A 25,816-nucleotide genomic window follows, 5' to 3' on the forward strand; every position below is an offset into this window, starting at 1 on the left:
TTCTGATCCCAGCTGGGTGAAGGCAGGGGGGGCCGGGCTTCTCACCATGGCTGCCTCACCTGGGCTTCACTCTATAGCGGTGCCCTCTGGAGGCGCACCAGGGTAGCAAGTGAGTTGCCTTGAATATGCTTAGCCTTTTATCTAGTGTCCATGTTCCATGTTCCAGGGGATTTTTCAAACAAACTCTAATCTCAGTGACAAATTCCCATCAAGTATTGTGATGTTTTGAATATTAACATATTAATTGTGGCATAAAGTTTTGTGGGCTACAGCCTATAGAGAAGTGATTGTTAAGTGTTAAAGCTTGTACTTTGCATACAAAAGGTTCAATATCTAACTGTTACAGAATTAGAGGTAGTAGACCTTTCTGCTACCTGAGACTATACAGTGCCATTTCTAGTAGATAATATGGAATTTCAGCTGTTATTATGATGTATCATGGTCACACACACAAAAAAGAAGTGTATTTAGTACAGAGAAGTGAAGTGATAATAGTGGTTCCCCCCCGCCCCGCACACAATAGATGTTCAACAATAAATAAATAAATACAAAATCCAATCCAATTAGAGTGGTTATGATCCATTCCTGACACTGCAGTTGGAGACAAATAAGCATAGCAAGTTCAATAACGTGACAAAAGAGGAATACTTCCTTTCTGTAGGAAGTTAGCCATCCCCAGAATTTGTTGAACTTTAAGATCATATTCCTGTGTGTGTGTGTTATGTCAAGTCATCTCTCACCTATGGTGACCCTATGAATGAAAGACCTCCAAAATGTTCTATCTCTAACAGACCTACTCAGATCCTGCAAACTGGAGGATGTGGCTTCTTTTATTTAGTCAAGTCATCTTGTTTTAGGTCTTCCTCTTTTCCTGCTGCCTTCCACTTTTCCTAGCATTATTGACTTTTCTAGAGAATCTTGTCTTCTCATGATGTGACCAAATTGTCATGAGATTTTTCTCACTGCTGCTTGGGGGGAGCCCCATCAGGCCCTATGGCTCCCCCTCGGTTCGCCACCCAAGTTTCCCTTCTACCAAGGCAACCCTGTGTGTAGATGAAACACCCTGGCTGTCCCTACCTTAAGAAAACTCACTCTGTACACAGAAGGATAATGCTTAACCAAAATCCAAAAGTTTTATTGAGTATATAGCAAAGGATATAATGCAAATCACAAAGAAAAGACAACTTAACACTTAAGTCTGTAATATATATGTGTGTGTGTGTGTGTGTGTGTGTATAAGTATTCTTAAAGCTTAAGGCTAACGGTACCAACACATAACTGCTAAGGTTTCTAGATTCAATGTTCACTGTCCCATCCCTTCTTGTAAATCAAAAGCTTTCGGGCTACTCCCGCCAACAGCTCTGGAGAGCTTCCTAAGGGTGGAAGTCCCATTGCCTGATTGGCAAGTGTAGCAATGATGGGACCTTAGCTCCTCCCTTTTATGGACACGAGTCAGTGTGTTGTGTACAGAAAGCTGCTATCAGTAGGACTAGCTTGTTCCCACTCAAGGACCAAATGGACAACTACCTCTAAAGTGACCTCTACCAGTTAGAGAAAGGAATTTCACACTCTGCCAGCCCAGGCTCTGTTTTATGCTTCTCAAAAAATGGGGAAAAGGGACCTGACATTCGTTTATCTGACTCACTATAATTTAGAGGCAAGGCTAAAGACCTTGCATACCACTTGATGCCAACTGGCACCAATTAACCTAGTGTCCTCCTCCCTTTTCCCAGGAAATGAAACTCTGACCAGCCTTGGGAGGGGGAGAGATACAGGAACGAAAGTTAGGAATCTCCACTGCGGCTTTTGGGAGCTTCTTCACACAGAGCCTGAGCTAAATTCATGTCACTAATGGCCTGGTCTCAGATCCAAACTTCAAAATTCTTACCACACAAAGTACGATAGCTTTAGTCTTGTAGTTTTAGGTTCTAAGGAGAATTCAGGCTTGATTTGATCTAGTACCCACTTATTTGTTTTTTTGTCTGTCCATGGTATCCACAAAACTCTCCTCCAGCACCACATTTCAAATGAATCCATTTTTTCCTGTCAGCTTTCTTTACTGTCCAGCTTTCACATCCATACATGGCAATGGGGAATACTGTAGTTTGGATTATCTTGATCTTGGTTCCCAGAGACGCATCTTTATCTTTAAGGATCTTAGCTAGCTCCCTCACAGCTGTTCTTCCAAGTCTCAATCTTCTTCTGATTTCTTCATTGCAGTCTCCCTGTTGGTTGATGATTGAGCCAAGGAATAGAAAATCTTGAACGACTTCAATTTCCTCACTGTCAACTTTAAAATTGAGTAATTCCTCAGTAGTTATTACTTTTGTCTTCTTGATGTTCAGTTGTAATCCTGCTTTGGTGCTTTCTCCTTTAACCTTCATCAGTAGTCATTTCAAGTCTTCACTATTTTCTGCTAGTAATGTGGTGTCATCTGCATATCTCAAATTGTTAATGTTCCTTCCACCAATTTTCACTCCACCTTCTTCTAGATCTAATCCAGCTTTCCTTATGATATACTCTGCATAGAGGTTGAACAGGAAGGGAGATAATATGCATCCTTGTCTGACACCCTTGCCAATTGGAAACCATTCTGTTCCCCCATATTCTGTCCTGACAGTAGCCTCTTGTCCAGAGAATAGATTGTGCATCAAAACAATCAGATGTTGTGGAACCCCCATTTCTTTTAAGACTCTCCATAGCTTTTTATTTTTTTTTATAATTTTTTTTTATTTTTTCAGTATACTACACAACACTACAATAACACTACACAAGACTATCACAAGGAAAGGAAAAGGATGAAGAGAAAGGGAAGGGGCGGGGAAAAGGGGACATAAAGGGAAGGATAAACTACATTCAACACTACACTTCAATGTTTTCCCTTCATACTGCCATAATAGAAAAAAAATAGCTCAATAAAATGATGATGGGGTGGTTAATCATACAGATTACACATTTCAAATTCTAATTAAACTTTCCTCCCCCTTCTGGGTCCCGGGCGCAATTCTCTCTGTGCAACCGCAGCTGCGGTGCTCTCCTCCCCCCCCCCCCTCAGGCTTCTCCTTTTCTTCGTTCTTGGTACACTGGAATTCCGGGTTTTTATCCTCAAAATCCTTTAGTTGATCTTCTGATAGTATCTTATAGGCTTGATCTTTATGTCTAAACCATATTCCTTCCGGAAGTAACCATTTATACTTTATTCCATGGTCCCTCAGAAGAGCTGCGAACTTTTTGTACTTAAAACGTCTTTTCCGGACTAGAAATGGAACGTCCTTTAAAATCTTGACTTTAAGACCCATAAAGTCCAAATCCGCATTGTATGAGTTATATAGGATAGTGTCCCGAATCTTTTTAAATGAAAAGTCAATAATGATCTCGCGAGGCAACTGTCGCTTTGTTGCATATTTTGAAGAAGCCCGACGGACCTCCAAAATGGCGCTTTTAACCTCTTCTTTAGTTGTCCTTGCGGGTGTCGCCAGTAGTTCCGAGACCAAATCCCACAAATCCTCATTTTCCTCCTCTTTCACATTTTGGAGACGCAAAGTTGTCTGCGTTCGTTCCACCTGTAGCCCGATCAGCTGGTTCTCCACCAACTTCAGCTCTTTTTTCGTAGCCTTCACAAGTGACGCACTTTCCAGAGCAGACTTCTCTTCCCCCCCCCGCTACTTCCTTAATGGTTTTCACTTCGCTTTCAATTGAGCCCACCCTTTGATCAGTTTCGTTCAGCTTGTCAACAAAGGGTTTTATGGCTTCCACCACCGCCCTGCGCACCAACTCTTCGAGCGACTCTCCCTTCTGTAAGGTAGCCGAGATTGACTTACCGAGAGCGGGATCTCCATAGCTTTTTATGATGTACACAATCAAAAGTTTTGCTGTTATCTATAAAACATAGGCTGATTTTCTTCTGAAATTCCCTGGTATGTTCCATTAGCCATTGTAAATTTGCAATGTGATCTCTGGTGCCTCTTCCTTTTCTGAATCCAGCTTGAACATCTGGCATTTTTCATTCCATATATGGTAAGAGTCTTTGCTGTATAGTTTTGAGCATCACTTTGCTTGCATGGGAGATTAACGCAATTGTACGATAGTTGCTGCTCTCTTTGGCATCCCCTTTTTGGGGGATTGGAATGTAGACTGAGCATTTCCAGTCGGTGGGCCATTGTTTTGTTTTCCATATTTGTTGACAGATTCTTGATAAGATTCTGATGGACTCCATTTCTGTGGCTTGAAATAGCTCTGTTGGTATTCTATCTACTCCAGGTGCTTTGTTTCTCTCAATTGCTTTGAGTGCAGCTTTTACCTCACTTTCTAGGATTTCTGGTTCTTCATCAAAAGATTCTTCATCAAAAGTATGTCATCCTTTCATCTCTTTTGAATAGTTCCTCAGTGTATGGTTTCCATCTTTCCTATATTTTGTCCTGATCAGATACTGTATTTCCATGTTGATCTTTCAGCATCCAAAGCAGTGGCTTGAATTTCCCTTTGATTTCTTGGATCATATGGAACAAGTCTCTTGTTCTTCCTTTTTTGTTGTTCTCTTCTATTTCTTTGCACTGGTTATTAGGGGTGTGCAATTCGGGTATATGATACCCGAAAAAAACCCGAAACAACCTGTTTTGGGTTGTTTCGGGTTCTCCTGAAACATTTCAGAAAACCCGAAACATTTCAGGAAATCTGAAACAGCGATTTCCGAAACGTTTCGGGTTGTTTCGGGTTGTTTCGGGTTTTTCAATGGGAAAATGCCTCCGTCTTCCCGGACGCCTGGGGGAGGCATTTTCCCACCGAATCAAGCCAAAATTGGTGGGGACCTTCCTCTAACTCCTCTCTAACAACCCCCCAAGATTCAGACCGATTGGACTTTGGGAGGCCATGTTATGGCCCCTCAAACCAGGTCCCCCTGGGAATTGGGTTTGTGTGGGGCTGTAGGGGGTAAACTTTGGGGGCTGAGAGCACCTACTTGGGGAGGCCATGAAATGCCCCCCCCAAGTGGGAGCTGGCTGATTCTTGGTGGGGGGTGGGAGTAGAGATGGGAGAAGGGCCCCTGAGGGTTTGGGGGCATTTTGCATGCAAAATGCCACCCCTGGCAAGACAAGCCTCCCCCAGGTGGAATTGGTGGAGAAAAGAGCTCCTACTTGGGGAGGCCCTAAAATGCCCCCCCAAGTGGGAGCAGGCTGTGCTTTGGTGGGGGGTGGGAGGAAAGGTGGGAGAAGGGCCCCTGAGCGTTGGGGGGCATTTTGCATGCAAAATGCCACCCCTGGCAAGACAAGCCTGCCTCTTCATTTTTTCCCCATAGGAAATAATGAAGAAGATTAGCAGCAGCAAGCTAAAAATACGTTCACGTTTCCCTTTTTTAGGAGAGGATAGGGGGACCTGGTTTGAGGGGCCATAACATGGCCCCTCAAAGCCCAATCGGTCTGAAACGTAGGGGGTTGTTAGAGAGGAGTTATAGGAAGGTCCCCACCAATTTTGGCTTGATTCGGTGGGAAAATGCCTCCCCCAGGCATCCGGGAAGACGGAAGCATTTTCCCATTGAAAACCCAGAAAACAACCCGAAACAATACCAAACTGCTAAACCCGAAACGGCTTGCCGTTTCGGATTTAGCTGTTGCCAAAACAGATTCTCGTTTTGGGTACACCCAAAACTTTGCACACCCCTACTGGTTATTATAATAGATTTCTTTGTCTCTGATTGCAAGCCACTGAAAAACTGCATTTAGAGTTTTGACCCTATTTCTGTTGCCTTTTGCTTTTGCTTCTCATCTATCTTTAGCAATTTTAAGAGTTTCCTCAGACATCCATTTAGGCTTCTCCTTTCTTTTTGGCTACAGGGATAGTCTTTGCACATTCTTCCTTGATAATATCTCTAGTTTCAGCCCATAGTTCTTCTGGCTCATGAACATTTAAACTTAGTATTGCAAATCTGTTCCTTGCTTGGTCTTTAAATTCTTCAGTAATATTATTTAGATTGTATTTTGGCACTATGATTCTTTTGGTGTTTCTCTTCAGCTTTATTCTAATTTTTGATATTAGCAACTCATGATCTGTATCACAATCAGCTCCTGGTCTTGTTTTAGCTGAGAGAATAGAGCTTCTCCATCTACTGCTTCCAATTATGTAATGTTCTGTATTGGTTACCCAGTGATTTCCATGTATACAATCGTCTTTTTGGTTGCCTGAAGCATGTATTAGCAATGAACAGATTGTTGGCTTCACAAAATTCTATGAGCTGCTATCCTGCTTCATTTCATGATCCTAATCCAAATTTTCCGACTATGTTTGATTCTGCTTTATCACCTACTTTTGCATTCCAGTCGCCTATGATTATCAGCATGTCTTGTTCAGGTGTATGATCAATTTCTTCTTGGACACTTGCATAAAATTTTTCTATTTCTTCCTCCTCAGCAACTGTAGTTGGAGGATAAACTTGAATGATGGTTATGTTAACAGGCTTTCCCTGAAGTCTGATTGATATTAATTGGTCAGACTTTGCATTGTAGCTCTTAATTGCTTGTGTTATGTCTCGCCTCACTATTAGAGCAACATCATTTCTTTTGAGTTCATTTCCACAGTAAAACACTGTGATTTTCTGACTGAAAATGTCCTGAGTCGGTCCACATTAGTTCACTCACATCCAGGACTGCAATGTTTAAATATTCGATTTCTTGTTTTATGATTTCTAGCTTACCTGTTTTCATACTTCTCACATTCCATGTTCCTATTATGTGTGTCCACAGCTTTGTACGTTCCTTTTGCATCTATTCACATCTGCAACTGGACATCCTTTCGGCTTTAATCCAGTCCCATAATTAAGAATAGTGCTATTTGTACTTGTCCTCAGCTCTTCCCCAGTAGCCAATTGAGTGCCATCCGACCTGTCTTCCAGCACTATATCTTTTTTCCATTTTGGCTTGTCTCACCATAAGGTTTTCAAGGTAAGAGATTAGCAGAAGTGGTTTACTATTGCCTTCTTCTGCTTTGCAGTACTAACCAGAGTTAGTTGAAGTGACACTGCCCTTGTCTGTGAAAGATCCTCTGCCAGTGTCACCTTCCACTACTGCTGCTGCCCAGTAGCTAACTTTCAAGGATTCTTCTGCTCCCATCACCATTGGAACATTCAGTTCTCTTCTGCTGATGTGACCATTCATTCTTGAAGGGGGTGGATACATCTTAGTCTGGTGTCTCAGCTTTGACCATTCCACCTTGAGTGACTCTTCCAGAAGTTTAGAGTCTTGACCAAGCCTGTGCTCCTGACGGTGTTGCTCTCAGCTTCACTGACACACTCAAAGCCCCTCACCGCATTAAGGCATGTGTCCAAGAAGCTCCATCATGAAAAGAACTGAGGATTAGAAGGTCCCTATTTATCATTACGGTCCCCATTTTCTGATACCTGTCACTAGTAAATCAGAGTGGGTTTTTTGCTTGATTCCTCTCAAGCATCTATTTATACACAATAGGCTGCCTGCCAATAAGGCTAAAATTCAGTGTGCCATTTATATTATACTTCCTCCTTCCCTTTCTTAGTGTTCTCTTAGGTTTTCACTGCCACGAAAGGCTCTTGCCTTAGTTCTCTCATAGTTCAACTTATAGTATAGGAAGGCTAGGAATAAATGTTAGAATGACGGGGTGGTCAGCCCATGGGAGTGGCTGTGACATAAAAAAGGAATTCTTTATACTACACGATGTGGACATTTAATTAACCAGAAATAGAGTTTATTTATAAGTTCATCTGTGTAATGGTTTCAGAGTAATTAAAAAGCTTATTGGTTTCAAAATAGTTCATAAACATGATGGTTTCAAGACAGGTACAGATCTTCAAACTTTTATAAAAGATCTCAGTAACAAAGACTTAGTTTTCCCCACTTGCCACTTAGGCTGATTTCATCCACAAAGTCAAACACAGAGACTTCTTCCCTCAGCACTTCACTCACAGAATAACTCTCTCCTCTCTCACACACAGACACCAACAGGCTCAACTTCCCCCTCAGAACACTCTCTAAAAGCTTACAGTTCACTCTGCACCTTAGGATACAGCCACCATCCAATCACAACACATTTCACTCATCTATATACCCCTCCCCCATTTCCTTGAAATGCCTGTATTTTTAACCACAGTAAACATAGATTCAAAACCCCACCTTAGCTATCTGAAATTAACTACACAAAAATATTTAAATAGCAAAACAACTGGGACCCCATGAAAGTTGTTTAACTTTGATTAAAAATTAAACATTCCATGGTGGACTGCAAAGACAATGATTTTTTTTCTTTCCATGGACTCAGTTGTCATATTTATTCATCCTAATTTTTGACAATAAAGTTCTCAAAGTGTTTTACAACATTAAAAAAACTTAACAACATCCCTATTTTCATACAGAATACAAGAATAACTCCTTTTATTCAGCTCCCTGAACCAGCTTAGATAAGAATAATAAATATTCTTGCAGACAGGAATTGATAGGAAATATCTAACATGTAATATAGCTTATGCTTATAATAATTACATTAGAGTGCTTATCTGTAAGAAACTGTTAATTGCTAGTTATGTTAGATGTGGAAATCTAGCAATATTTCTTTTGGGAGATGATTGCCTTCCCCCCAAGAATGCGTAAAGAAAAGTCCTTAAGGATGAAATAATGAGTGGAATGTTGTATCATATGCAAAGTATCTATGAAATAGAGCAGCAACCTCTTCCCACTCAACAAGTTCCCCAACTAGTGTCCTCCTTACCCTTTCCCATTGTCTAAAAAATGACATGTGACTGGGAACCCATCTGGCACTACCTGGTGCAGATACAGATCAGCTTTGGCTGCATGTAGCTCGTGTTGGGACCCAGGGATAGATCAGGGATCCTGCTGGTTTATTTGTCTGCCTAGCTTTCCTGTGGGGTCCCTGGCTCAGCTGATGCAGGTGGTCTTGGATTTGGTGTTGAGGAACCCAAAGAGAATTGTCCTTGGAGGTTTCAGCTGGCATGCTAGGGCTATCCTGTTTGGTCAAGTTCAGGACTTCATGGTTGCCATGACAACTACTGGTCTATCTCAGGTTGTGATGCACCCAACACATTAAAATGATACGTGATAGAACTTTTTTGCACCAAAAAGCTTGTCAGTGCTCTTATTGGGGGCATGGAGGGTTGACCCAAACTGTGGTCAGATCACTATCTTCTGAAGATGTAGCTGAGCTTGTTTCCGAGTTTCAATTTGAGTTGCTGGTTACGACCTTTAAAGTATTTCATGAGGAACACACATCTGAAAGACTGTGTTCTCCCATATGTTCCTGTGCACCAACTATAGTCTTCAGGCTGACACCAACTGGCTATTCCTCTATTTAAGGTGGCCCATCTGCATCAACCAGAGCCCAGGCCTTAGCCACTGAGGTCCACAATCTGTTGAATGTATTCCCTGAAGAGGTGAGCAGGCCCTCCTCATTGCAGTTCTTCTGAAGGCATTGGAAGTTTTGTTTGTTTGCAAGGGCTTTTGATGAGGTATGAGCTCTAGGTTTGTTTGAGGGAATAAGAGGTAACTGGATTTTTTAACTGTATTTTGCTTTAATTTGTAATATTTTAACTATTATTTGTAAGCTGCCTTGATATAAGAGGAAATGCTGGGTACAACACATTAATTAAAATATTAAAAACTGTTCTTATAATGTAGTTATAATCTGACTGAATAATTGTTCTACTTGAACACGCAAAATAATTTTCAGTCTGCAAGAGTGAGTATTTCACCCTGTTCACCTTATTTTGCTAACTTCATCAACTAGATCCACTTGGGAATACCATGAATAAATATTACTTACAAGGTAGCACTTTATGAGCCATATATATCAGAAATCATCACTGAGGCTAGAATAATATGCAGAGTTAATGCAGTTAGCCTTGAGATAGAAGACAAATGAATTGAAAGATATGTGAAAACATTTGAAATTTCCAATGAGATTTAAAAACAGGTGTTGAGTTCTTGAGAATGAGAAAAAAGTAATGGGGATATACAATAAAGACTGAGGCACTTGACATGATTTGTCCACATAGTCTGTTCTTGCACTGTATTTATTTACTATTAAAAACTCAGCGTTTTTCATAGGCATCACACTATAAACTATTTTTAGATCTACCCTCAGCAGTAGAATTCTGACATGATGTGATTTAGTCCACATTCCTTTGTTAAGTAATGTAAAATATACTTCCCAAGTATTTTAGGAGGTCTGGATAATAAAAATTCTCTGTCAGATAGAAAAAGCCAAATGTTACTGACTTGTACAGAAATTTAGAGATTTGTATAAGTATCCATATTTATTTTTCTGTTCCTCTTTTTATAAATGTGTCTACATTTTATTTTGAAACTTTCAGAAAGAGCTTGCCTTATTCCTTCACACCACCCACAATTTGTGCATTCAGTATAACGTTAGTCCTTGAAGCTAAACATTCAAATCACCCATGTACAAATATTTTTTATTTGTATATTATATTTTATACTGCTTTCCTTGCAACTGAAGTGTGGTTTCCAGTGATAAATCATCAAAATATCAACCATCCATACACACTTAAAAACCATAACTATGACAGTATATATATATATATAAAGCTAAAATAGAAGGGAGGAGTAAGCAAAAAACCTTTCTGATCAGCTCTGCTTCATAGACTCTCCTACAAGAAAACAAAGAAGGTACAGTTCTTGCTTCTTGAGGCAGCCAGTTCCACAAAGATGAGGCTACCTCAAAGGAAGCCCTTGCCTTTGCTGTCATTGACCTGACCTCACAGAAGACATAATGGAAAGCTGAGGGGAAGGAAAGCGGAGCCCTCAGATACTATGATTTTTTGTGTGTTTTATCTTTACCACAAGTTAACAGAATGTTCAAACATGGAGTCTCTGTTAAATATATAGTAAATTACAAGGCATAGTGGTTTAATTCCAGACAGATGCACTTCTTGTATCTTTTCTGTTTTAGTTTATCACTTTACTTATAAAGGTAGAACTAGTAGCTGTGACAGATACTAAATCTTCAGTGAATATAGCTGAAAATGTGCTGTGGAGTTTAAAATCACGGTGAGATATCATAGACATTATGAAGCCCTCTGATAGTTTGGTGAGTCTGATACTTAAAGATATCACATCTAACGATGTGGAAGTTATTTTGAGGTAACAACAAAACACAAAACAAACATAACCCTCCTCTGGGTGACTGTGATAAGGCCAGAAGTTGCTAAGAAATGCTGAGGTTTTTTGTCTGGATATCCATGGCAGAAAAAAGAGGACTCTGAACAAGTAATGATAAAAAAAAACCTGCCATAATTTATATCCTTTAAGACCCCTTAGGCAGATTTTTTTTTTGGCAGCACCCAGGAGAATTCCATTTCTGCTAAACTGCAACTGTTTTCTCAGATACATTTACAAATTCCATAGCAACCTCAGTCAAACTCACCAACTGTGAAATGCAACACAATGGCTGATTGTGTGTGTGAGAAAACAATGATTCTTGATGTAGTTGCTAGGCAGAAGGGACACTTCCGGGGTTCTCTTTAAGGTAAAAACTCGCCAATTCTATTATCTCCCTCCCCACATAATGGTTTTCCTTTTCCTTAGCAAATACTAAGAAAGTAGTTCAAGAAGATAAGACAAATGATTATTCTCATAGACATATGAGGTGCTGCAGAATATTAGTGGCCAATAAATGGCAGGAATGTTTGTAGAAACATGCTTATAATACGGCCCTCCCAGCCAGCAGCTTCTACTGATAAGGTCTGGGGGAGGGCACTCTTTGCCTCCCTGGAAAGGAATGACGGCCCCTGGGTGTGACAAAAGGGCTCTGAGACTGGAATGACAGGCCCCTAAGTGGAATGACAGCCCCTGAGTGCGACAGAACGGCTCTAGAACTGGAATGAAAGGCTCCTAACTGGAATGACATCCCCTGGGTCTGACAGAAGGGCTCTGGGTCTGGGATGACAGGCCACTAACTGGAATGACAGACCCTTGCTGTGTCAGAAGGACTCTGGGACTGGAATGAAAGGCTCCTAACTGGAATGACAGCCCCTGGGTGTGACAGAAGGTCTCTGGGACTAGAATGAAAGCCCCTTAACTGGAATGATGGTCCTTGGGTGTGACAGAAGGGCTTTGGGACTGGAATGACAGACCCTTGAGTGGAATAACAGCCCCTGGGTGTGACTAGGGTTGCCAGCCTCCAGGTAGCGGCTGGAGATCTCCAGGAAGTACAACGGGTCTCCAGGCTACAGGGATCAGTTACCCTGGAGAAAATGGCTACTTTGTGGGGTGGACCCTATGGAATTATGCCATGCCAAGGTCCTTTCCCTCCCCAAACCCCACTTTCTCCAGGTTTCTCCAGGTTTCACTACCCAGATCTCCAGGATTTTCCCAACTTGGAGCTGGCAACCCTAGGTGTGACAGAAGGGCTCTGGGACTGGAATGACAGGCTCCTGAGTGGAATGACTGCCCTGGGTGAATTAGAAGGGCTCTGAGACTGGAATGACAGGCCTCTGAGTGGAATGACAGCCCCTGGATGTGACAGAAGGGCTCTGGGACTGGAATGACAGGCCTCTAAATGGAATGACAGCTCCTGTGTATATCAGAAGTGCCCTGTGACTGGAATGACAGGCTTTGGAGTGAAATAACACTCCTGGATCTAGGAGAAGCGTTCTGTGACTGAAATGGCATGCTCTTGGGTAGAATGACAGCCTCTGGGTGTAGCAGAAGCCTTCTGGGATGGGAATGAAACCCCCTCGGTGTAGAAGAAGGGCTCTGTTACCTGAATGACAGCCCCCTGAGTGAAACAACAATCCCTAGGAGTAGAAATATTCATTTGCAACCAGAGTCTCAAACAATAGACAAGGAAAAATACTTTACATTTTAGTTGATATTTCTGGACAATGTACAGGTATCATCAGTTCCATCTGTGTATTTATCCTTCCTGTCATCTCCTCAGTTTACTTTTACTTTCATGCGGTTAATATCAGCCATCTCCTCTATTTTCAAGCATAAATCCTCCCTTTGTCCCCCTTTTCGTTCCCCAATCCCATTCAGCAGCCTTCCAGGCTTCCATGTTCCCCTGACATGTCATACCCTGCCTGAGTTCCTTCCTCACTTTTGCACACTCTGATGACCCACTGACCCAGAGCACCCCTCCATAGTGTCTCTTTGAGAAATCCCATCTCATGCTCCACTTGACAGTTAACAAATTGTTTTGAGGGGTTTATCTTGTTTTATGCTGTTACTGTTTTATCCTTTTATGTACTTGGTTTGTTATTACCCATTCTGAGCTTGCTTGCAGGGAGAGTATAAATCCAACAAAATAAACAAATGAATATTTCAAAGGTCCTCAATCTTTTGAGCCTTCAAGTCCCTTTATAATTCTGACACACCATGGTTAGTTCAGACTGCAAAGTGCAAATAACTGCTGCAGCAAGTGAGCCACCCAGGAAAGAATGGTCCCTGTGTACCTTCATTCTCACAGTGAAGATTCTTGTAATGTGGTGGCTGATTCTGCCAAAGTAATGATTTTAAAAATCTGAACAGCCAATCATATCTCAAATGTGATCTAGAAATGGATAAAAAACATTGGGTTTGCGAAACAAAATGTCAGGGAGCTGCTGGTAGGGAATGAAGCACCCGCATTTTAATCCTTTCCTACTTTGGCTCTAACATGACAAATGATGTTTCTAGATCCAAATTGTGGAGTAAAGCTGCTTCTTCCTGGTCTGAGGCAATGTATTGTTTTCTTTGATGTATCACCGAGAGTTTGGTGTAGTTTAGCCAGCAATGTTGGATGTTAGCTTTTCTTAGGGTTGCTATTGTTGATTTTAGTTCTTTTCTTTTAAGCAGCACTTTATTTGGAAGGTCTGTGAAGATGTGTATTGGAGTTCCGTTGAAGGGTATTGAGCCTTTAAGCCTGGCTTCTTCAATGATTTTCTTTCTTATTTTGTGATCTGGGATCTCTATGATGATGTCTCTTGGGGTGTTCCTTTTCTTAGCTTGTTTTTCTGAGCCAACATTATATGCTTTGGTTATTATCGAAGCTGACCCATTTCTTAGGTCCATTTGCTTTGTCAGCCAGTTTGTTGTTGTTGCTAAATCTTCATTTTTTTGTTTACTATTTGTCCAGCCCTCTATGTTTAAGATTTCTCGGCCGAACATTAATTCCCAAATTAAGAATTGTTTGCTGAGATTCTATTATTTTTTGAAGATCTCCCACATCTCTTTGAGACATGATAGCAAGCTCCAGAGCATTTTCTACTTTTTGACTTGTTTTACTGAGTTCAAGTTTTATTTCGGTTAATTGCTCTGCCACGAGCTGGATTAGCAATGACATTTGTTTTAGTAAGTTTTGTTCTAATTTCGCGAATTGTGAGTCAAGTGAGGGATCTGCAGCATTTACCATTACGTGGGCTTCAGCAGCTCATCCGTCGGCCATTTTGGTTCGTTCTTTTTCATGGCTTTCCTGTACTGCAGTTTGATTTGCAGCAAAGAACCTGTAAGTTTTTAGAGGCTTTCCATGGTGATTTCTTTCTCTCCAGCTCTTGCTTGCTGATGATGTCACACAAGAATAAATGTTATAGGTGTTTCGGCAGGGTTTTCAGGCATGGGAGAGATGGAGCTCTTCCAATGTGTGTTCATTCTCTTTGACACCAATGCCATGATCTCCACTTTTCTCCCATGAAGTAGGTTCAGGTATTTCCACTGTTCTTGTGAGGTAGGACAGTCACGGAGCTGGAATGCCTTTGGTTGAACATGCTGATCACCTTGGTTCCACCTCTGCACTCTGTGCCCCTAAGTCAGATGTTTCTGAACACTGATCCTCCTGTGGGACAACTGTGTCTGGACTTTGGCCCTCTCATGGGCCAGGTGTCTCCGGTAGTGAAGCATCTCATACTAGGTCTGCACTTGGTGTACCAGTGATGGGTATCATAGAGTCTCCTAGTTCTTCATCTGAATCAGGATATGTGATTTGGCTGTTCTCTTCAGTTCACACAGTATAGCACTGTTATATATTTCTAAAGCAGAAAAAAATAGCTGTGGTACACTCTGGTGCATTTCCTAGTAGGAAGAAATTTCTCAAATTCAGTCTATTCTATTCCTCTTCCTGTAATATTTGAAGGATATTTCTCTCATCCATAATGGAAAAGTGATTCATAAGGAGAACATGCGACCAACAGTTTGGAGGGCCTGGGAAAAGTGGTCTCCTATGGTTACTCCTATGGTTACATAAAGAATTGAACTCTGTCTTATTTAGCAAGATCTTTAAACACTGTTGATTAAAAAATACTCTGAAACCACTTATATTAAGTTGTCATAGAGAGATATGCATTAGGATAATAATTAAATCAATATCCAACCCGAATCATGCCTGTTCTGTAATATAGTCAATACAACTAACCAGACTGCTGTAACTTCTTACATTCAGTAAAGGCAAGAAATTTTCAGATCTCACCATCTAGACTTTTGCAGTCTGGCTTCAGGGCATCCAGAGGTGCTGCAACAGGAGACTTGCTGAACTGATATTGCCTAAGAGGAATATAGTCTAACTAGAAGACAATTCCAAATCCCGACAAGGAATGCTAGTCAGGAAGGCTAATGCCTTGGACAGATGGGTTGTACTTGTGTGGTGTACTGGGTACGTACTGATTCAGCCATCCCGGCCAGTGGCAACAGCCACTCAGGCCGGTGGCTGCTTTTGCCTCCTCAGAAGGAGGAAAGCAGAAGGCACACCCTGGCATCCAGGGCTTAGCATTGGGGGCGGAGCCTGTAGCCTTAGCTGGCTTCTCCGCCCCATTGCATTCAGTTGTGCCTCATGCTCAGCCTGAGCAGAGTTCATTTCAAGCTCTCTCAGCCAAGCTCCTCTGAGGCTGGTTTTACTGAGGGGCCTCAGGGCTTGGCAGCAGCAGCAGCCTTAGAGAAGCTGTGCTATTCCCCTGCTTGCTACCATCGGACTTCATGAGGAGAGCCAGGGCCCAGCGCCAGGCTCACTGGTTTGGCAGAGACTTTTTTCTCCTTATTTACATTTGGGGCCTGTTGTCTATCAGTCAGGAGGGATAATGCAGGATTATGCTCAGCCCTTGAGGCCTCTGGCCTACCTAGGCTCCTTCCCTCTCCCCCCAACACTGTTTTACTTTGTTAAGAGAGAATACTTGCAGCAGCAGCAATAGGCTTTGCTGTAGGCCACAGGGGTGAGTTGCAGCCATTTAAGGGGTGGATTAGTTCATACTTTATTGCTACTGGCCTAGCAGGGTGGATTCTAGTAGTCCCCCCCCTTCCTTCCACCTAGGCTTTATCCCCCCTCGCCATTTACACATACTTGGGAGGGAGTATTTCTAGCAGCAATAGCTCGGCCTTGGCCTGCAGGCAGCAGGAGCCATTTTGCAGTTTATTCAGTGGGTGCAGCCATTTTGAGAGGGGCACCCAGTGACCTTCTTAGCCTGGCAGTGCAGCCATGTTATGAAGGCATCTACAATATGCACAGCTCCAAGAGTGGCCATTTTGAGTGTGGCATTTGTGTGGCCTGATTTGCCTCCTGCTTACTAGCAGTTGCAGTCATTTTGGTGGGGCTTGTGCAGCTGCCTGCAGACTCATCCTTTGAGAATGATTAAGAGACCAAAGGAATGAGGGAAATACTGGGCTATCAGTGTCCATCAGTCAGGAGGGCTGAGGCAGGGTAGGCCCAGACCCCCTCAGGCCTCCAGCCTATCTAGGTTCCTCCACTCAATTGTTTTACTATATTGGTGAGAGTACTTACAGCAACAAAGGTGGATTGCAGCCATCTGAGGGGCAGATTGCTTCACACCTGGGCTGCTGGCACACATTATTACTTTTTCACTCATGCCACCAATGGCATATTGTGTTATTGCATCTGTTTTAGCAAGTACTGGGTTTTGTGCAAAGAAAGAGGCACTGAAGGGTGAGAGGAGGTTAACCATTTGATTGGCAGTGTGTGGGATTTGATGAATAACATTTCATTTATAAGAAACAGAACAAATTGATGTTGGAGAACAATCATCATGGTTGTCAGGCTTTGCAGGTTGCTGTAAGAGCATGGTGGACTGCCACCAAAGAACGCTATCCAAAGCTTCTCCAAAGAAAGGGGAAGCATGTATGTGCCCCACAACCAGGAGACCCCTGAGGCAAGTTTCTTCCTCTGCTGAGTACTAGTGGCATCAGGGACCTAGTGGCACATCTAGATGCCAGGAAAGGCCCGGGCCCAGAAGAGGAAGCTAGGTGGGGAATCTTCTGGGGAGGGGGGAGTGCAGAAAACTGCGAAGTTGTCATGTGGGGCACAGAAGTCTGAGATTTTATCTGTCCTTTCTGACAGTTTAGTGCAACTGATGGACGGTAGCTGATCTGGGCTATCCTGCCTTAACCCAATCCGGTTGCATGGCAGTGAACCGAGTGACAAAGCTGGGTCCATATGGCCTAGGAGGATTGTTCAGCACCCCTGGCAGTGATGAATCTGGCGAAATGTGAAAAACGACATGGATATGGCTGAAGGAGGCTGGTAGCAGTGGCAGTGCAGCCACCTAATAAGGAGGTAATGGGAGCATCTGCCATACTGGCAATGAGGCCAGCAGATTCCAGACTGTAGAGTGCATGGCTGTGAGGTGGTATCTTGGCAGGTATCCAGTGGTCAGTGATGGTAGGTCCATTTGGCCCTGGCTGGGGTATGCTTGGCCATTGGGGGCCTTGTGGGTCAGTCCCTGCCTCCTTACCTCATGGCTCTTTCCACCCAACATGGCCTGGCTAGCACATTCCAGGGTTAGTCCCGACTGGTTATGTGAATGGGCTTATATGGTGGGGTAGCTTAGGTGCTGTCCACTCAAGTTCCTATCAGCACACACACACACCCTTCATTGAAGCACGGACTGGCTATGTCATGGCTATCCAGGTCCCTCAGGGATGGCTTCAGTCCACCATATCCTGCCCTAGGTGGCTAAGTGTGGGTGCCAGGTGCTGGTGGATCTGTGGGAAGCCCAGCAGTAGTCTGGTATGAGGACCCAGCCCTATACAACTGAGGGTACCTCGGCAGCATGGAGCATCTCCCAAACGTGCCAATGCCTTGTTTTGGGGAAGAATGTTCCTAGGGATGGGAAACTCCCTCCTTTCTGGCTGGTCTCCCCCACTTTTTGGTCAGGTACCAGACAGCCTGCTGTAGTTCATTCCATTCATCACCCTTCCCACCCAAAGAAGCCCAGTAAATGATGCCTGTTCGGACACATGCTTCGACTGGCCATCAGGTTATCAGCGGTGCACAGTTGCACAGAAAGGTGAAAATGAGTTGGCATTTTGCCTCCTCCGGGGCCTGCCTGCGGGCTCTTTGCTTTTGGGTTGTCATTCAAGGACCATCCCTACACGGGCAAGGCTCTGCCAACCGGGTGCTCTGTCTCAGGTGTGACTTTTGGCTGCTTCAGCTCTTTTCTTGAGGGGGCATGTAACGCTTACCTGCAGCTTTAACACGGCCATGATTATCCCACGGTTTCCATATCTCAGTTTTAGGATTACAGCAGGCATGTGGGAGGACCTCTAAGTATGGGGGGTTCTCAACTCCTTTACCTGAGTCACTTTATAGAGTGAGGCCTGTTGTTAGTTGGTGTGCTTCAGGCCTTCTCCGATGTCTGCTTGAAGGTCTTTGATGGCGGCCCTAGTTAGTTTGCCCTTGAGGCCGATGGATCCCTGGCCTGGATTCCTCAGGATTTCCCCCTTCCCCAGCTTGGAAAGCAGAGATGTACAGGGCAGTCTAGTTTGCCATTTTACTCAGCACTCAATGGGCTTTCAATACTGCTGAACACCTGTTTAGGTCGAGGGGAGGCATGGCAACTTTGGTTTAGCGTGCCCCCCAGCTTTGATGTGACACTTCTTTCAGCTGTTCTGCCTTGTTGTGGCCTAATCCCTTAAGGATGGGTCATGAGGAGCCTTTATGGCTCATGACACAAATCTTACAGATGTCAAGTTTGCAAACAAGCCAATGGCAATGGGGCTTAGGAGGCTATTGGGCCCCAGGGTGGTTGGGAGCTATGCCCTGGGGTCCCCTTGGCCTGTACATGGAGGTCCAGCGATAAGATGCAACTGTTCTGACATGCATGGCACACCCCCATCTCAGAGCCCGAGTGGCCTGGTGGCTGGAAGGGAGATGTAGTTCTCTGCCTCACCTCCTGGTCATATAGGTGTGGTCCTCCACCTCATGTTGGTCATTCACTTTGTGGTAATGACCTTGTCTCACAGGGCATGGCTCTTTCCTTACAGGCTCACACAGGCTTGCAGCACCCAGGCGAGTAGTGGCCTGAGGGTTTGAGGGGAGGTTCCATCCTCCACCTCATGTCCTGGTCATTTACCGTGTGGTGTTGACCTGGCTCACAGGGCAGGGACTTTTCCTTACAGGCTCGCACAGGCTAGCAGCGCCCAGGCAAGTAGTGGCCTGATGGTAGAGGGGAGGTGCGTGCCTCCACCTCACATGCTGGTCATTCGCCGCGTGGTGTTGACCTTGTCTCACAGGGCGTGGCCCTTTCCTTACAGGTTCACACAGGCTTGCAGCACCCAGGCAAGTAGTGGCCTGATGGTAGAGGGGAGGTGCGTGCCTCCACCTCACATGCTGGTCATTCGCCGCGTGGTGTTGACCTTGTCTCACAGGGCATGGCCCTTTCCTTACAGGCTCACACAGGCTTGCAGCACCCAGGCAAGTAGTGGCCTGATGGTAGAGGGGAGGTGCGTGCCTCCACCTCACATGCTGGTCATTCGCCGCGTGGTGTTGACCTTGTCTCACAGTAAAACTAAAGAGAACCCTCACGGGAAGGAACAAGAATTACAAATTAATAAACAACTCTATTATAAGTGCCCAAAGGGCCATATGTATTTCTTATATAAATCAATCAGTGAGATGACCAAATACAATTTATACAATGATTCTTCCTTAAACTTGAAAAATACAAAGGTCCAAACAAAATGTGTCCTGTGTCTTCTTTAAATAAAGTAGCATTCATGCACAGCTATGTCCACACATGGTAAGGGAATCCACGGCTGCACACCCAATCTGGGGCCGGCTGAAAAGCTCAGATTTCGTATAGAATCTTCCTCAGGGGCGTGGCCAAACACTGCAAAACAAACATCTTACATACTATACCATAAGCAATTTTACATGACATCCAATTTATACAAATTCATCATAATATACAATTGTCAGCAGATATCAACAACAAACCTGTGTGGTAGACCCTTAAACACTGTAACAATTATTCACTCCCGGACCTGAGCAGCTGTATCTTCTTTTAGCAGGGCGGCTGTATCTTCTAAAGCACGCCATTGCAATAAGTAAGGAACGTTTATATTGAGCTACCCCCAATGGCTTGACTTTGTCTTAAAGGGACACTCAAACTACACATCAAAGGAAACAACTCAAAGTAATCAGTATTAAGCCCTAATGGTTATAAAGTTCTCAACAGGCTTCCTTCTGCAGTAAATTACTCTGTTTATTGCCCTGTGTAACACAAAGAACTACTACACGAGAGTCAGTCTCCAAGTGCTGCTAACTCTGAAATGCTGGATAAGAGGAACCTCTAAGACTGCCATGCCCGTCATTTTATAAAGTATGCAAAGCTGTGCGCTCCGGGCAGGAGAAGTTATGCCACACACAAATTGGTTCTCTTTCCAAGTCTGCAGTTTTTTTAGTATGATATACTCATAAGTGTCAATCCAATGGTCATTGATAGGTGGATAAAATTGTGAGCATCCCTTTAATCATTTGGATAATGTTTAAACTGAACCAAAAGCCTCTGTAGGTCTATCCTTAAAAAACGCCCACAGTTTAATCTAAAGATCTATATCATGTCCTTGGGATAAAGCCCAGTCCTTGATTGAGAACTGAGCCCTCTACAGGGCTGAGGGGGCAGGAAAGTAAATTAAATATCAAGGTTTCATTCGGCCCCTCTTAAAGGTTCTTTTATTGCCTCTCTCTAAACGGGACGACCCTCTCTTGTTAGAAAAAATAGTTCTGCTACGTAAATTCCTACTACTGGGGCCCTCGTCCCCAGAGCTGTCAGAGGCTGCCGAAGTTTCTAAATCAGAAAAGGAGCTCACTGGGTCAGCCCAAGTAATTTTCCTCTGGGTGCCTCTACTACCCTTAGACTGGTCCCACCAAAAATAAACACGATTATTGGCATAATCTAATGTGTCCCTTTTGAATTTCTGGATCTTGACCTCCTTTATCCTCACTTCAAATTGTTTAACTTGTTTTTCTATCTCATTAATCCGACTCTCATATTCCACTGAAGGGAGAGGAGTCTTTAGGGACTCAGTTAACGTCTGAATCTCCTCCAAAAGGGTGGCACTTTCCTTTTTGCATCTCCTAATTACCAGCAGCATAAGGTCAAAGCTGCATTTGTTCAGAATTGAAGCCCAGTCAGACTTAAAAGAATCATCCTCCCCAAACATACCTGGGGGTTTCTGTATACGGAGCCCTCGCGGAATGCGTTGGGCAGTATAGTAATCATAAAGAGTAGCAGCATGCAAATCAAACTTAGTCATTTTAGACTTCAAGAATTTGAGCATATCCCACTCATCCTTAGGGGCAGCCTTAGTTCCTGTCATTATAGAGGTCATTCCTGAAAGAATTTGGTCCTGTTCTTCTGCCGAAAAGGCTAGCACATTTTTAAAAGATGCCATAATAACTAGAGAACAACAAAACAATGGCACTTCCCGTACTGTAACAGTAAAACTAAAGAGAACCCTCACGGGAAGGAACAAGAATTACAAATTAATAAACAACTCTATTATAAGTGCCCAAAGGGCCATATGTATTTCTTATATAAATCAATCAGTGAGATGACCAAATACAATTTATACAATGATTCTTCCTTAAACTTGAAAAATACAAAGGTCCAAACAAAATGTGTCCTGTGTCTTCTTTAAATAAAGTAGCATTCATGCACAGCTATGTCCACACATGGTAAGGGAATCCACGGCTGCACACCCAATCTGGGGCCGGCTGAAAAGCTCAGATTTCGTATAGAATCTTCCTCAGGGGCGTGGCCAAACACTGCAAAACAAACATCTTACATACTATACCATAAGCAATTTTACATGACATCCAATTTATACAAATTCATCATAATATACAATTGTCAGCAGATATCAACAACAAACCTGTGTGGTAGACCCTTAAACACTGTAACAATTATTCACTCCCGGACCTGAGCAGCTGTATCTTCTTTTAGCAGGGCGGCTGTATCTTCTAAAGCACGCCATTGCAATAAGTAAGGAACGTTTATATTGAGCTACCCCCAATGGCTTGACTTTGTCTTAAAGGGACACTCAAACTACACATCAAAGGAAACAACTCAAAGTAATCAGTATTAAGCCCTAATGGTTATAAAGTTCTCAACAGGCTTCCTTCTGCAGTAAATTACTCTGTTTATTGCCCTGTGTAACACAAAGAACTACTACACGAGAGTCAGTCTCCAAGTGCTGCTAACTCTGAAATGCTGGATAAGAGGAACCTCTAAGACTGCCATGCCCGTCATTTTATAAAGTATGCAAAGCTGTGCGCTCCGGGCAGGAGAAGTTATGCCACACACAAATTGGTTCTCTTTCCAAGTCTGCAGTTTTTTTAGTATGATATACTCATAAGTGTCAATCCAATGGTCATTGATAGGTGGATAAAATTGTGAGCATCCCTTTAATCATTTGGATAATGTTTAAACTGAACCAAAAGCCTCTGTAGGTCTATCCTTAAAAAACGCCCACAGTTTAATCTAAAGATCTATATCATGTCCTTGGGATAAAGCCCAGTCCTTGATTGAGAACTGAGCCCTCTACAGGGCTGAGGGGGCAGGAAAGTAAATTAAATATCAAGGTTTCATTCGGCCCCTCTTAAAGGTTCTTTTATTGCCTCTCTCTAAACGGGACGACCCTCTCTTGTTAGAAAAAATAGTTCTGCTACGTAAATTCCTACTACTGGGGCCCTCGTCCCCAGAGCTGTCAGAGGCTGCCGAAGTTTCTAAATCAGAAAAGGAGCTCACTGGGTCAGCCCAAGTAATTTTCCTCTGGGTGCCTCTACTACCCTTAGACTGGTCCCACCAAAAATAAACACGATTATTGGCATAATCTAATGTGTCCCTTTTGAATTTCTGGATCTTGACCTCCTTTATCCTCACTTCAAATTGTTTAACTTGTTTTTCTATCTCATTAATCCGACTCTCATATTCCACTGAAGGGAGAGGAGTCTTTAGGGACTCAGTTAACGTCTGAATCTCCTCCAAAAGGGTGGCACTTTCCTTTTTGCATCTCCTAATTACCAGCAGCATAAGGTCAAAGCTGCATTTGTTCAGAATTGAAGCCCAGTCAGACTTAAAAGAATCATCCTCCCCAAACATACCTGGGGGTTTCTGTATACGGAGCCCTCGCGGAATGCGTTGGGCAGTATAGTAATCATAAAGAGTAGCAGCATGCAAATCAAACTTAGTCATTTTAGACTTCAAGAATTTGAGCATATCCCACTCATCCTTAGGGGCAGCCTTAGTTCCTGTCATTATAGAGGTCATTCCTGAAAGAATTTGGTCCTGTTCTTCTGCCGAAAAGGCTAGCACATTTTTAAAAGATGCCATAATAACTAGAGAACAACAAAACAATGGCACTTCCCGTACTGTAACAGTAAAACTAAAGAGAACCCTCACGGGAAGGAACAAGAATTACAAATTAATAAACAACTCTATTATAAGTGCCCAAAGGGCCATATGTATTTCTTATATAAATCAATCAGTGAGATGACCAAATACAATTTATACAATGATTCTTCCTTAAACTTGAAAAATACAAAGGTCCAAACAAAATGTGTCCTGTGTCTTCTTTAAATAAAGTAGCATTCATGCACAGCTATGTCCACACATGGTAAGGGAATCCACGGCTGCACACCCAATCTGGGGCCGGCTGAAAAGCTCAGATTTCGTATAGAATCTTCCTCAGGGGCGTGGCCAAACACTGCAAAACAAACATCTTACATACTATACCATAAGCAATTTTACATGACATCCAATTTATACAAATTCATCATAATATACAATTGTCAGCAGATATCAACAACAAACCTGTGTGGTAGACCCTTAAACACTGTAACAATTATTCACTCCCGGACCTGAGCAGCTGTATCTTCTTTTAGCAGGGCGGCTGTATCTTCTAAAGCACGCCATTGCAATAAGTAAGGAACGTTTATATTGAGCTACCCCCAATGGCTTGACTTTGTCTTAAAGGGACACTCAAACTACACATCAAAGGAAACAACTCAAAGTAATCAGTATTAAGCCCTAATGGTTATAAAGTTCTCAACAGGCTTCCTTCTGCAGTAAATTACTCTGTTTATTGCCCTGTGTAACACAAAGAACTACTACACGAGAGTCAGTCTCCAAGTGCTGCTAACTCTGAAATGCTGGATAAGAGGAACCTCTAAGACTGCCATGCCCGTCATTTTATAAAGTATGCAAAGCTGTGCGCTCCGGGCAGGAGAAGTTATGCCACACACAAATTGGTTCTCTTTCCAAGTCTGCAGTTTTTTTAGTATGATATACTCATAAGTGTCAATCCAATGGTCATTGATAGGTGGATAAAATTGTGAGCATCCCTTTAATCATTTGGATAATGTTTAAACTGAACCAAAAGCCTCTGTAGGTCTATCCTTAAAAAACGCCCACAGTTTAATCTAAAGATCTATATCATGTCCTTGGGATAAAGCCCAGTCCTTGATTGAGAACTGAGCCCTCTACAGGGCTGAGGGGGCAGGAAAGTAAATTAAATATCAAGGTTTCATTCGGCCCCTCTTAAAGGTTCTTTTATTGCCTCTCTCTAAACGGGACGACCCTCTCTTGTTAGAAAAAATAGTTCTGCTACGTAAATTCCTACTACTGGGGCCCTCGTCCCCAGAGCTGTCAGAGGCTGCCGAAGTTTCTAAATCAGAAAAGGAGCTCACTGGGTCAGCCCAAGTAATTTTCCTCTGGGTGCCTCTACTACCCTTAGACTGGTCCCACCAAAAATAAACACGATTATTGGCATAATCTAATGTGTCCCTTTTGAATTTCTGGATCTTGACCTCCTTTATCCTCACTTCAAATTGTTTAACTTGTTTTTCTATCTCATTAATCCGACTCTCATATTCCACTGAAGGGAGAGGAGTCTTTAGGGACTCAGTTAACGTCTGAATCTCCTCCAAAAGGGTGGCACTTTCCTTTTTGCATCTCCTAATTACCAGCAGCATAAGGTCAAAGCTGCATTTGTTCAGAATTGAAGCCCAGTCAGACTTAAAAGAATCATCCTCCCCAAACATACCTGGGGGTTTCTGTATACGGAGCCCTCGCGGAATGCATTGGGCAGTATAGTAATCATAAAGAGTAGCAGCATGCAAATCAAACTTAGTCATTTTAGACTTCAAGAATTTGAGCATATCCCACTCATCCTTAGGGGCAGCCTTAGTTCCTGTCATTATAGAGGTCATTCCTGAAAGAATTTGGTCCTGTTCTTCTGCCGAAAAGGCTAGCACATTTTTAAAAGATGCCATAATAACTAGAGAACAACAAAACAATGGCACTTCCCGTACTGTAACAGTAAAACTAAAGAGAACCCTCACGGGAAGGAACAAGAATTACAAATTAATAAACAACTCTATTATAAGTGCCCAAAGGGCCATATGTATTTCTTATATAAATCAATCAGTGAGATGACCAAATACAATTTATACAATGATTCTTCCTTAAACTTGAAAAATACAAAGGTCCAAACAAAATGTGTCCTGTGTCTTCTTTAAATAAAGTAGCATTCATGCACAGCTATGTCCACACATGGTAAGG

This window comes from Eublepharis macularius, chromosome 4 (genome assembly GCF_028583425.1).
Source record: "Eublepharis macularius isolate TG4126 chromosome 4, MPM_Emac_v1.0, whole genome shotgun sequence".
Lineage (NCBI taxonomy): Eukaryota > Metazoa > Chordata > Lepidosauria > Squamata > Eublepharidae > Eublepharis > Eublepharis macularius.